This window comes from Erinaceus europaeus, chromosome 1 (assembly GCF_950295315.1).
Source record: "Erinaceus europaeus chromosome 1, mEriEur2.1, whole genome shotgun sequence".
Classification (NCBI taxonomy): domain Eukaryota; kingdom Metazoa; phylum Chordata; class Mammalia; order Eulipotyphla; family Erinaceidae; genus Erinaceus; species Erinaceus europaeus.
In genome coordinates, this window is record NC_080162.1 from 192,140,727 (window position 1) to 192,155,432 (window position 14,706).

General features: G+C 36.9%; 1 protein-coding gene across 1 annotated transcript in view; it reads right to left on the reverse strand.

The window, feature by feature from the left end:
- The window catches only part of CLVS1 (clavesin 1), a 210,647-nt gene extending 197,459 nt beyond the window's left edge, over positions 1-13,188 (reverse strand). The window contains exon 1 of the mRNA XM_007527478.3: positions 13,023-13,188. The gene's annotated coding sequence lies outside the window, so the exon portion shown is untranslated. The remainder of the gene's footprint in view (positions 1-13,022) is intronic.
- Between the last annotated feature and the right edge of the window lie 1,518 nt (positions 13,189-14,706).

Here is a 14,706-nt window from a genome sequence, read left to right on the forward strand (position 1 = left end):
TTAAGAATCAGACACTCAGTATGTTCTCAACTGCATTCGTCATAATTTCTTATCTTGAATATGCTCTTCCACTTCTGTCTCTTAGTGGCTGATAGCATTTTTAAAAACTTATTATCTTTATTTATTTACTGGATAGAGACAGTCAGAAATCTAGAGGGAAGGGAGGGGTAGAGAGGGTGAGAGGCAGAGAAACACCTGCAGCACTACTTCACCACTCGTGAAGCTTTCCCCCTGCAGGTGGAGACTGGGGGCTCGAACCTGGATCCTTGTGCATTGTAACATGTGTGCTCAACCAAGTGCGCCACCACCCGGCCCCCAGCATTTTTTTTTGTATAGCTTCTCATGCTATACAAAAACCAGCAGTCAACTATGACTTCACCCTCTCCTTTACCACCCTTATCCAGACAATCATTTCCATAATACTTCTCAAATGTGCTTTCTTTCATGCAACCATTTGCACTGTCTTTGTTTAAGTCATAAAGACATTCATCTGCTTAGTCTTGTAACATTTCTCCTATGGGACCCTTGTTGCCAATTTTTCCCTTTTCCAATTCATTCTCTATATTATAATTAAAAGCTACCCATATGGTGCTATCTTGTTTGACATAGTACAACCACTTCAAGTTATCTGGAGAGAAACTATAGAATCAGGTCAATGGTTTCCAAGATTCTTCATTCTGGCTCCTGTTTCTTCAGTTTCACTAAGTAACCAGTCATACTGGCCACTTGTTTCTTCTTAACCTCTGTGGGAATTGGAAAAGATTATCTCTGTTTCTTTTTGAACTGTTAAAAAGTTTTTTTTAAGAATTTATTGTTTTTTTTTAATTTTTTATTATATTATTGGATAGAGACAGAGAGAAACTGAGGAGGGGCTGATAGAGAAAGAAAGAGACAGAGAGACACCTGCAGCCCTCCTTCACTACTTGTGAAGCTTTCCCAGTGTAGGTGGCGACCAGGGGCTCGAACCTGGGTTTTCTCTCATTGTAATGTGTGCATTTAACCATGTGCCTCTCCATCTGGCCTTCTCTATCTCTATCTCTGTCTCTATCTCTGTTTCTATCTATATCTTTACCTCTATCTCTATCTTTAATTCTCCCCAGAACAGCTACTAATAAATCCATCTCTGCCATTCAGAATTCATTGAGAAGATAATTTTTTTCTAGGAAAACTCCCTGACTGCTGGATGTCATAAGTAGTCCCATAGCTTCAACTACACCACATTTTGTTGCTGTTTTGTTCCTCTTCTCTCTGTCTCTCTCTCTCTCCTCTCTCTCTCTCTCTCTCTCTCTCTCTCTCTCTCTCTCTCTCTCCTGATAGCCTTACTCTTGTGGCTCTCACTAATATGTGAATCCTTAATGCAATGGCTGCACAAAGAGGAACAACTCTGAAACACAGCAAATTTCTATTGGCCACTACTTATCCTCAATACATAGGACAGTGTCTGCCATCAAGTAGGTGTAAAAGAAGGAAGGAAGGAAGGAAGGAAGGGAGGGAGGGAGGATGGAAGAGTGAGTACAGAAAACAGTCCAAATGTTGTTTCAGTAAGAGAAAGTGATTTCCTCTTGTGTTTGTTTGTCTCCAGGACTATCTTCATTAAATGAAGGTGTTGCAGTTGACTTAATTTTCACCCTCGCTTACATCATCACATTTTATTCCATAAGAAAACAGCCAGGATACATTGTATTTTAGATCATCACCTCCTTAAAGCACTATGGGTGATGTTCTAGTTCCAAGTCACAGCACAAGGCACTTAGAGCACAAGGCATAGTTATGGCTCATTGCTTACAGAAGATTTAAAGTTGTTGGGAAGAAGGCACTTAACTTACAGGTCAGGGAGTTCACAGTGTTCCTGAAATAAATTATTATGGGTTCAAGGGGAAAGTTAAGGCTTCATTTTTCATAGCCCACTTCTCTTAATCATGTCCCTAGTTGATAATATCTGAAATAAATTGGCTTCGACCTATATCTTCATTTTGTACTCAGAATACAGTAGAAACTTCTGTGGAGATACACAAGTGGGGGTCACTGTAACTGACATTTTCCACTAAAGTCAAATTCTCTACTTAAAACATCTGAACAGACAGCGACTCAATGGCAGCTTCAATGGAGAATAGTTAAGGCACTAAAAAGTGGTTTGCTATGTGAGCGACTTGTTACTGTCTCACATTGCCTTTGCAAGTGACCTACATTAGTAAATGTTTTTGTTAAATGGAAGAAGACGTTGAGGAATAATTCTGATTTTATGACAAAATATCAAAAGATATAAAGAGAAACTAAGGTCCAGGGTTTATTTTGTGGCAGCTGTTTCAGATACAGTGTGTTATTACTCTCTGGCCTAATCCAGATTTCTAGCCCTATTATCAAGTCTCAGATGATCTTCCCAGATGATAATTGTAGCCTACCTCCATTTATTAAGCTCAAGCAAAAATTACTTAAGTCATGGCCCCCTTGGAATATATCTAAAGTAGACTTCCTAACTTCTTCCCACATGAAGACTCCTAAATTCATATGCTGTATTCCTACCTTTGAGTTCCAGTTTATTAAACAATTTGTCCTGCTTATATCTTACTGCTTTTCAGTCACCAAGTTGCAGAAGCTACCATGATGTCACCCTGATTTCCCTAGGCAGACTTTATCAATGTGTCCTGAAAGCCCGCCTCCCCAGAGTCCTGCCCCTGCTGGGAAAGAAAGAAGCAAGCAGGCAATATGGATCAACTTGCCAATGCCCATGTCCAGTGGAGAAGCAATTGCAGAAGCCAGAACTCCCACCTTCTGCATCCCAGAAAGAATTTGGGTCCATGTACCCAGAGGCATAAAGAATATGGATGCAGACTTGTATACTGAAAACTATGAGTCACTATTCAAGGAAATAGAAACTGATACCAAGAAATGGAAAGACATCCCATGCTCATGGATTGGAAGAATAAATATCATCAAAATGAATATTCTCCCCAGAGTCATATACAAATTTAACACACTACCCGTCAAAGTTCCACCAAGCTTCTTTAAGACAATAGAACAAAAACTATAGTCATTTACCTGGAACCAGAAAACACCTAGAATTGCCAAAACATTCTTCAGGAAAAGAAACAGAAATGGAGGCATCACACTCCCAGATCTCAAACTATATTATAAGGTCATCATCATCAAAACAGCCTGGTACTGGAACAAAAGTAGGCACACAGACCAATGGAACAGAACTGAAAGCCCAGAACTAAAACCCCACACCTATGAACATCTAATCTTTGATAAGGGGGCTCAAAGTGTTAAATGGAGGAAGGAGGCTCTCTTCAATAAACGGTGCTGGGAAAACTGGGTTGAAAGATGCAGAAGAATGGAACTGAACCACACTATCTCACCAGAGACAAAAATCAACTCCAAATGGATCAAGGACCTGGATGTTAGACCAGAAACTGTCAAATACTTAAAGAAAAACATTGGTGGAACACTTTCCCACCTACACCTCAAGGACATCTTTGATGAATCAAACCCAACTGCAAGAAAGACAAAAGCAAAAACAATTCCATGGGACTACATCAGATTGAAAAGCTTCTGCACATCCAAAGAAACTATCACACAAACAAAGAGACCTCTCACAGAATGGGAGAAGATCTTTACATGCCATACATCAGACAAGAGATTAATAACCAAAATATACAAAGAGCTCAGCAAACTTTGCAACAGAAAAGCAAATGACCCCATCCAAAAATGGGCAGAGGGTATGAACAAAACATTCACTACAGAGGAGATCCAAAAGGCTAACAAACATGAAAAATTGCTCCAGGTCGCTGATTGTCAGAGAAATGCAAATAAAGACAACAGTGAGATACCACCTCACTCCTGTGAGAATAGCATACATCAAAAAGGACAGCAGCAACAAATGTTGGAGAGGCTATAGGGACAGAGGAACCCTTCTGCACTGCTGATGGGAATGTAAATTGGTCCAGCCTCTCTAGAGAGCAGTCTGGAGAACTCTCAGAAGGCTAGACATGGACCTTCCATATGATCCAGTAATTCCTCTCCTGGGGATATAACCCAAGGACTCCATAACACCCAACCAAAAAGAGGTGTGTACTCCTATGTTCATAGCCGAATAATTCATAATAGCTAAAACCTGGAAACAACCCAAGTGCCCAACAACAGATGAGTGGCTGAGAAATCTGTGGTATATATACACAATGGAATACTATGCAGCTATCAATAATAATGAACCCACCTTCTCTGACCCATCTTGGATGGAGCTAGAAGGAATTATGTTAAGTGAGCTAAGTCAGAAAGATAAAGATGAGTATGGAATGATCCCACTTATCAACAGAAGTTAAGAAAGAATAACAGAAAGGGAAACTCAAAGCAGGATCTGACTAAATTTATAGTAGGGCACCAAAGTAAAAACCCTGGGTGGAGGGTGAGGGTGGATGTTCAGCTTCATGGGGGGGGATACACAGTCTTTTGGTGGTGGGAATGGTGTTCATGTACACTCCTGTTAATTTGTAGTCATATAAGTCACTATTTAAGTAATATGAGAGGGAAATTTAAAAAAAAGAATAGGGATACTTCCAATAAAAGGGATGGGACATGGAATTCTGGTGGTGGGAACTCTGTGGAATTTTGTTACAATCTTGCTAATCATTATTAAGCCACTATTAAAAAATAAAAAATTAAATAAAAAATGAAAAAGAGCAGACCTGGGACAAAGTGATATGTGGCCATGCCCCTTCCCTGAGCTACATTATATGCAGACACTGTATTTTTCATATCACCCTTCTTTTATCACATTTTACTGTGACTGCTGGCTTTCTGCATTATTTGGCATCATCTTGTAAGTTATTTAGGACATTCAGGGATGCTTTTTTTCAGGATAAATTAATAGTATTTGCTGTTTCACTTTATAGGATTTCTACTTATGAAGTTTTCATAGAAATGTTCTTTTCAAATAGCAGGTATAAAAATTATTCCCCCAGATATAATATTTTCAACTGACTGTAATCTTTCATTTTGCAAAGGATTTGGTTCCCATGTTGCTCTTCTGAATTGACTGAACAAATATAAGAGAATTTAAGATCACATGAAAGAAGGAGAAATGGCTTTGTTTCCTGTTGGTATGAAGAATAATAGCATCTATGAGTTACTACTTATTATAATTATGTGTATTATGCCCTGGGACTGGCTTAGTCTTTTTTTATATACTATTTAATCCTTACAGCAATTGCATAAAATGAATATATGTTATTGTCCCTATTTTTCAAAGGAAGAACTTCAACCATAGAAGGGTCAGACGACCTTCTGAAGGGTATACAGTAACCATAAAGCAGGGACTAGAATTGAACCCAAGAAGCCTCTCTCAGCATAGAGCTTTTCTCTTTACTACTGTACTACTATCTACTTTATGTGGATCAGAGAGTCTCTATTATTTGCTAATCAAGACATATGTGATCTTCCACAAATCACACAACTTCTCAAAACCTTATTGTGCTCCCCCTTAAATTCTTTCCAGCTTTACCATTCCATAACCTCAAATATGCTAAAAAAAATTAATAGATATTCTTAGGTAACCTAATGTCCTACCTTACATATGTCCAGTTACCCATCTGGTCCTCATTTCTTCACTAGGAAAAGACTGAAAATTTTTAAAATCTACAATCCATGCCTTTTTCTGCTATCCCAAATATTTTCTCTTCTTTTATGTATTTTTCTTTGGTTAAAATGCCAGGTGAATTATGATACTGTTCCATTTGATGTCATGATCCTTGTCCATGCCTAAGTGACTACCAAGAAAGATTTGGTGATTAAAAAGCACCAATAACCAAAAGGAGCACTTTAAACAGATTCAGGTGAAACTCAGAAACAGACATTTCTCATCTGATCCAAAATGAGTCTTTGCTGAGATATCATTCCAAATATATGGAATGTAACTCACCACAGCTTCTAAGGTGCAGCAGATGGAAGCTAACCTTTACTTCTAGTGCAGACTTGTTCTCATGAACTAGGAATGTAAGTAGTACTTTCCTATAGTCTCCCTATCATGATATTTGAAGCTCTGGCAAATATAAAGTCCAGATTAATACTTTATTTCATGTACCTACTAGAAAAAAATCTATTTTCATAGCTCCTCATACACAATTCAGTCGTATGAATAGATACTTATACATACAGACATACGGTACACACACCTGCAAACATACATTTTAGTCTTATGAAGCAAGCAATCTAGATAGAAAGTCAATTCAGATGAGATTTGTTTGGATTGTTTTATAATATGTCATCCTCATTTACTTTATTATCTTCTAAACATATTGAATATTGTGGGATATAAACAAAATGATTATAGTCACGTCTACAAATGAATACATGTGTGGATTTATTATCCCAAAGTGTTTTACATCAATTATCTTTTTTCATTGTTACAATATCAAGTGAGATTCCTCTGTGAGGGACTATTCTGAGGATCATGTGAAATACTGAAGATAAAAATACATTATAAAGGAAAAAATCTCCATTTCATATTTCCTAAAATATTATTTTTGTGTCCTAATTGTATTGTCTCTACAAAATAACATTGAAGTCCAGAACAACTAAAAAACTGACTTAAAGTCAGATAATGAGTTAGCATTACTGTTGGGAGGAATAAATAAATATTTGTTGAGATCTTGTTATATGCCTAGAACTTTGATGTTATATGGCTATCAACACCAAACCTTTAAGTGCCATTATTACTTGCTAGAGAAAAGGATCTATCTGAGATTTAGAAGGACTGAGTATAGCTGGAACAACAGAAATTCACACTGAAACATGACTGACCTAACATCATGTTCTGTTCATGACCTTGCCCTGCTTTCTGGTAAGATGCTCTGGACTACTCTAACTACCAATGACTTCACACTCATATCTCACTCATATCTCGTGGTTCCCAAGGAACATTATTTAAGGGATGTTGCATAATTGGTCAAATTTGAGAAGAAAAGGGTATATTCACATGACCACAAAGGGAAACTGGGATATTGTTGGACGTCTAAGAGTATCAGTTAATAATTAGTAATAACTCAAATTCATAGTGCTTCTGGTTGTTCTTGATAGGGACACTTTCACATGCACATAAATATAAGCCATATGTAAACATAAAGTAAGAAACTTGGGGCCAGGCAGTGGCGCAACTGGTTAAGCACACACACTACAGTGTGCAAGGACCCAGGTTCAAGGCCCTGGTCCCCACCTGCAGGGGGAAATCTTCATAAGTGGTGAAGCAGAGCTGCAGGTGTCTCTCTGTTTTCCTTCCTCTCTATACCCCCCTTTCAGTTTCTCTCTGTATCTACCCAATATTCAATAAAATAAAAACTAAAAAAATAGTGACTTGAATTTAAAAAATGTAAGAAACTCTACCCATATCTATATTGAGAATTCATTTCAATGACTCTTCCACATGAAAATTCAACCAGCCACTTCTATCATCAGTTAGTATGAAAACTGTGTTTCTTGATTTTAAATGCTTATTAACCTTTATATGTCTGCACCTTTATAAAAAATCTCACTTCAGATTTTTATCTGAGTCTATGTTTCCCCATAGAAATACCAAAAAGAATTTTTATACTGAATGAAATAAAAATAGATGCTGCTGATACATTTAAACCAAAATTGAAAATCACAGTGAGCAAAAATCTTTTTAAGTACAACTCTATTTGAAATCTCTCCCAAAAGATGATATGCTCCCTTACTGCCAGTGGAGTCTATATTTAAATCTCAGAGGCTGGTTGATGACAGTTTTTGATGGTGACTGAAGAGTCCTTTTTCAAAACGATAAACTTGAGAATGACCACTAGCACTTCTAGGATTTCTCTTTATTGAATATGGTCCAAGGACTCTAAATGTAAAGTATAAACCTTCAACAAACATTAGCTGATATGCAGATAGAAATTATATGTTAGTCACGGGGAGAATGGTCTAGAAGGACAAAAGGGGGACCTTTAATCATCTCAAAATGTAGCATGGCCAGAATTTAGACTTTGGCTCACAGTCAACATTCCTTCACCTTTAGCTCAGTCCTAGTCCAGGATTTGCCCTTGCCACATGAATATTCATTGTTCAGACTCCCTTGGCTCCCATTAAAATAGCAACTAAAACACAGTCATCTGCTCCCATTTGCTCTGGCTCTTAAGAAAGATTAAAAGTAAATTGGAATGAGTTCCATCAGCGTGGAGACACTGAGAACTTCTTCTAAAAATAGACGTCAGATCAGAATTAGAACAGATTGGGATTCAGATGAAGTAGAACTGCTTAACAGAGGATCATGCTCTGAGTTCTAGACAATACATAAAAGTTTTGTCCATTTGGTTTTCCTTAGATCAAATGATGTAAGGAATAGAAGGGAAAGGTAATTTTTAAAGAAGACAGAATTTTTCTCTCTTCTCCCTGTGCTTGGTAGAAAATTTTTACAGTGGGATGCCATTTAAATTAAGTCACTGTATGCTAAGTAAAAAAAATAATTAATAGGGCTATATTACTGCCACCTCTCCAGATTCAAAGGAGGTCTCGAAACTTTACATCAGGCTCAACCTGACGCTGTTGACTGGCTACGGAAGAAGGCCAAACGCTAGAAGAAGAAGACTGAAACAGAATATTAGGTTGAAATGTTTACTATGTTACTACACTGTCACCATAAAAAGTAATTGGTAGTTAATGGCCCAGTTTTACTTTATTTTTATTTTGTTTATCATTTTATTGGGGGTTCAGTGGTTTACAGTACAGTTATTCACACATGGGTACTATTTCTTTTTTTAAAAAACTTTATTTTCTCTTTTGTTGCCCTTGTTGTTTTTTATTGTTGTTGTAGTTATTGTTGTAATTGATGTTGTCACTGTTGGACAGGGCAGAAAGAAATGGAGAGAGGAGGGGAAGACAGAGAGGAGGGGAGAAAGACAGACACCTGACAATCTGCTTCACCGCCTGTGAAGCAACTCCCCTGCAGGTGGGGAGCCAGGGGCTCGAACCAGAATCCTTACATAGGTCTTTGCACTTTGTGCCACGTCACTTAGCCAGCTGTGCTACCGCCTGACTCCCATGGGTACTATTTCTTATCTTCTAATGTTAAGTGTCTACAAAACACTCTCAGTCTGGGTACTATTTCTTATCTTCTAATGTTAAGTGTCTACAAAACACTCTCAGTCTCAACTTAATTCCCAACATAAGGATGGGAATTTTTTTTTTTTACACCTTTGTGGCCTATGAATCTGTGGCATCACCAACATAAAGGGAGTTGTTAGGAAGACAGATGGTCAGGACCTACTTAGATCTGCTGAATGTGTCTCTAAATTCCTACACAATATCTATACATAAGCATGTTTGGCAAATACTATCCTAGTGGGTTTTTTTTTTTAATGCATCAGTAAGTTGAGAAGATACATTAACTATTGCTTCAGAGTTCAGAGCTCACACCTGTGGGCAATAGAGATACTTGTTTAAGAGAAGCACCTCCTATAGGTTCATTCACTTTGGAAGATTGACACTTCTATTACCTATGTCAGATCACCTTTCTGATTCTTTTCACATGTTTTCATATGCTTCTTGTATCAGCTAAAAGTGAAAAAGAAAGGAAGGAAGGAGAATGCGCCCTAAGATAAAAGGAAGAAAAAGAAAGAGGAAAAAGAAAAAAATTTCATTTGTTTTATTTTATTTTCCTACACATTGTACTAGAGGTCTTTTACTTATAGGACCTATAAGTTGAGCCCCAAACTGCTATTTCCAGACCCCTAACTTCCCTCCTACTTCCTCCAAAACTTTGCAGTAGTGAACACTGGATATATTATGCACTTGGCACACAAGTGCATATGGAACTTCATAAAATATTTGGATAGTAATATAGGATGAGTTGGAATGAGATGATTTAAAGAAGGCATGGACAAAGTGATCTGCACAATATGTATGAAGTGGAGATTTGGCTAAAAATTCTAGGAGATAAACGAGAATAATCCCAAATGTGCACAGAGGAATTTCTGCAGGTTCAGAACTCAAGAAGAAGAAAAACTAATAGAAAATTATACTTGTACACAGAAAACTTTCTGATACTTGGTGTCACATGATAATAGGTCTTTAAATAAGAAGAGCAAAGGGTTTGATGAACAGGCACTATGATAAAGGATTGTGGCAGGCAGCAAACCTAGTGAAGAATAATGCTCCTATTTGAATACATGAGAGAGTCGTTTTAATAGAGAGAACAATGACCAGCTGATTCCTCCACCTATGAAAAGTCAAACAAAAAAAGGACAAATTTCCTTTAAGTCAAGAAAATTTTGGACTGGAAATTCAGCACAATTTTTCCTAGAGATTTATATCATTTGGTATTGAAATACCTTGAAATCTGGATAAAAATGACCAACAGTTAAAGCAGTCATAGTTTGGAAGAAGAATGTAATGGAGGCAAAGTTCTCTCTTGCAAGGCTAAGTGGTATTACCGAACTGCTTGCCCCTGACAAAATTCCTTATTCAATACACCCATTTCACTGTGCTACTTCCTATATCTGGGTCACTTGGTAAGAGGACAAGAGAGTAGGTCTGAATTCTTTGACCCGAGATGGCTCTGTTATGAGTGAATACCTAAAGATGCAAGTAGATTTCTAAGGGTTCACAGTAAAGTGTCTCTAAGTAAAGCCTGCAGAAACTACCGGTTCTGAAGGGTTCTAGATGCCCCTCTAGGGAAATGCATAGCCTTCCAGGTATATATGATCCATGACTGTGAAAATAAGCACCTCTTTGTGGGCATATCTAGAAAAGTGTATAATGCTTACTGTTCACTTAAATACATTATGAAGGTGAGAAAATTCTGTTCTTGAAAATATGAAAAAGAGAACAGCTCTTAAACATTTTTTTCTAAAAAAGGAACCCAACATAGCAGTAATTTATAAATAATAATAATGATCTCAACACACTAACTTAGAAAAAAAAAATCAGTTGGGAGAAAGATGCCTATAAATCTTATGAAGCAGCAGGATTTTTAAAAAATTCCTAGTCTTGGGAGATTGTATTTAGTGAGATAAAACAGTAGCTTTGAAAGCAAAGGATTCCAGGTCTGAATTTCTGGCTCAAGCTGTTAGACTTGGTAATCTGTGTAGTTTTTTAAATTGTCTGGACTGAACCATTCTTGTGGACAGCTAAGGAAGTTTAAAAATATTGTTGTTTGAGAGATCATATTTACAGCTTATCTTACAAACCCCAGGACAGTATACAAGTAATCAAGCTTTATTTTTCTCTGTAATCCATTTCAGTAAATATTTTCACTAGTTTTAATGATTTGAATTCTAAAGCAAGTGAATTTAATGACAGAGAGAATTACGTCATACTTATTTAACTAATTAAGTTTTGGTCAATATTTTTATTTCTCATTAAAGAGCAGTATTTGGTGTGATTTTTTCCCCTCAAACTTTCTTCCAGAAGATGTTGGAACTTATCTTTATTTTTGACAATTATGAGCAAACTAGTTTGGATGAAATTTGCTTTTTCCTTTTAAAGTAGCAGAATAAATGCTTAAGGGCAACTTTTTAATGAATCTTTTCTGAACTCTGTTATAAACTTCATTGCTTCATGTGATCTAACATTATTCCCATATGAAAATATGACCCATCTAATTTAATTAAGATCATGAAAAACAATTTGGAAAAACCTCAGTGCTTTGAGTGTAGTAATTGATCAAATGAGTACAGCTGAAATATTTTATTTAAGACAAATTCAAACACTTATTTTCTTTTAATGTTTATTAGCTCTTTTAAACAGATGGTCTTAACTGTAGATAAAAGTGGTATGACTTGGGTTTGAACCTTCAAAATATTTGAAAGATACTCTAACTTTCCCCAGCTGAAATAGAAAATGATGCCTAACACTCTAAAATCAGATCCTGGGAGAATACAGTTACATAAAATGTCTTTTCAATTTCTGCACTCTATTACCCTTTACTATTATAGGAAAATGGTGTTATCACTTGATTACTGGGAAAGCACACAAAAATCTCGCCTTCCAAATCTGAGTCAGTCCTTGACTAGAGATGAACAAAGCCAGGCCATCTGCTCTGAGTATCATTCCTACTTTGGCCATTTGGGCTAGGTCTACTGTGTCTGTTTCAAAGAAAGGTTTAAGACTGTAAAATCGAACTGAAAAAAAAAAAAACTAGACAGGAAGAGACATTAAAAATAAATAGCGCTTTCTGGTGAGAACCACGTTTGTTAAGTAGTTGTCATGATCATGCTTTAAATCTCTCTGATCACAGAGTTAGCCTTTCTGGTGTCCGTTTTACAAAACATTTCAGTGTTTTTTTAAACTTATTTTCAGAGTTTCTGCAATAAACACTTTGGAAGGAAAAAAAAATGGGAACGCATATGAGTCATCAGTCACTGCTTCCCAGTGATGCTCCATTGGAAAACCAAACGCTCGGGTAGGGGTTATATCTCTGTTTTTATCAGAATTAACACTATGCTCCAGGCCATGTTAATTTCCTGAACTAAACAATCCTTAATCTGCTAAAAAAAAAAAAAAAAAAAAGACAGCTGGCTAACTGCTGGTGTCTGACAAGTGCCCCATCTGTCCCCTTACCCCTTTACCTTCCTTTCTCTTAAGCTGGCATCTATCTTTCTTTGTTTTCAGGGGTACCTTTCACCTGAACTTTCCTTCCTATGCCTGAAAACTTGAACTCTTCCCCCAACCCCCCCCCCCCATCCTGCGGACCTCAGGCTTTGTCTAAAGTGACAAGACACAGTTGTGTTGACTGTAGTTACAACGCTGGTGATGGTGGAGCTCATGACGGTGGGTGATGGTGGCGATGGGGTGTGGGGGTGTCAATGGTAGAAGGGGGCGCCGGCTGAGTGGGAGCGGGGAGGAGGACCATCAGGGTGCGGGAGGGATAGAGTGCAGAGGGACTGCAGATGGGAGCTGTCCACGCACGCAAGTGCTGAAACGCCGCAGCCATGGCATCGCAAGAGAGGGGGAGAAAGACAGGGAGGTGCAGCAAATATAGAATCGAGGAAAATAAAAAAGGCAACAAATACCTTCACACGGCTGCTCAGCCTTGCTTTGAAAACGTGTTTCTGCAGGTGTCCTCTCGCTGAGCTGAGTGGGTGAGATCCCCTGTTCTGGCAGGTTCAGGCGCAGATTTCTCTAGAAAGCTGTGAATGAGAGCCCCGGCTCCACGGAGCTGTGATTTTGGTTGGAGGCGTGTGCGCTGGAGTCTCTGTCCTTCTATACCGAGCTTCGCTTTCCCCTGGGTCCTAAATACCTCCGTATCCTTGCTCTCCTCTGTTCTGTTAAGACAAAATCAAAACTTGTTATAATTTTGTAACATCTGGAATCAAAAAAAAAAAAAAAAAACTACTCTCTCTACTCAATGAAACACAGACTTAGAAACAAAGTCTTTCCAACAGATTAATGCAAGTTTTGAAATAGCTTGTGTGCATGTGTGCATCTTTGTGCAAATATAACAGATAAGATTTTTTTCTAAAAAAGCACATCTTTTTTGGGAGGAAAGGTTAATTTATTTTATTTTAAAATATATTTGGAAAAGGTTTAAAGTCTCATTTGGGTAAAATTAAGACCACATAAAAAGATAAATTTAAATTGGTTTAAATTTTTAAAATAAAGGAAATATTTTTAATGATTTTAACAAGAGAGTTTTTTTTAAGCACAAGAGAAGCATTTTCAGTGAATGAGATAAATAAGTTTGAGTTTAGCAAGCAATTCTTTGGAAGTAAGTATAATGATCACTTAAAAAAACTGAAATATACCTTTGTTTCATTCATAAAATACCTCATATAAAAAAAGATAAGCCCTAAGAACCCAAGAGCAAAAAGGGGGGAAGAAGTTTACTATTCATTAAATAAAAGTGAATGGACATTAGTCATTTTAATAATTGACATTACCGGTGAGTAGACAAGTGCAATTTAAAAGTAACTCTGAAGAGCAGTTTAGGCTAAACTTCTTTAAAAGATTTTTTAAATTTTGTTTTATTTATTGTATATGAAAGTAAGAGAAAGACAGAGTCATCTTAAGGTGAGAAATAGAGGAGTAGAAGAGGAGAAGGGAGAGGTAGAGGATGAAAAGAAGGAGGAGGAGGAGGAGGAGGAAGAGGAGAAGGGGCAGGAGGAGAGAAATAAGCCAAAACACTAATCTGGTGTGAACAGTGCTGTGGATAGAACCCCAAACCCCTGCCATGGAAGTTCAGTGCACTGCCAGTTGAACTATTTCCCTGGTCAGTGGGCCAAGATTTTACATTTATTCATTGTCTTTCTATATGCCTGTTTTGGATAATATAAGTATAAAATGTACATGCATTTATATCCAATAATTCTACTTTGTGCATCTTGTGCTCGGAACATAATAAAATATGCAGATAATTTTTGTGCATAAATTCTATTTATGTTCATTAAAATAGTAGGAAATGAAAACATTAAACATTATGTATCCTCTAATACTTAGAGCTACTGAAAGCATGTTTTTGTAGACTACTAAAAATAAAGAAAAATATTCACAAAAAAATTAAGTGAAGAAAAATAAGATATCAAATATAATATTCCCTCATCCACTTATCAATGTGGGGAAAGTATCATCATAGGATGATGACATTATAGGTGAATTTTATTATTTTTTTGTTCAGTGGAATATTTTAATTTTCTTGTTTGTTTTATCTAAGATGTCCATATTTACTAAAAAAAAAAAAAAGTTTTCATTCTTTTTAAG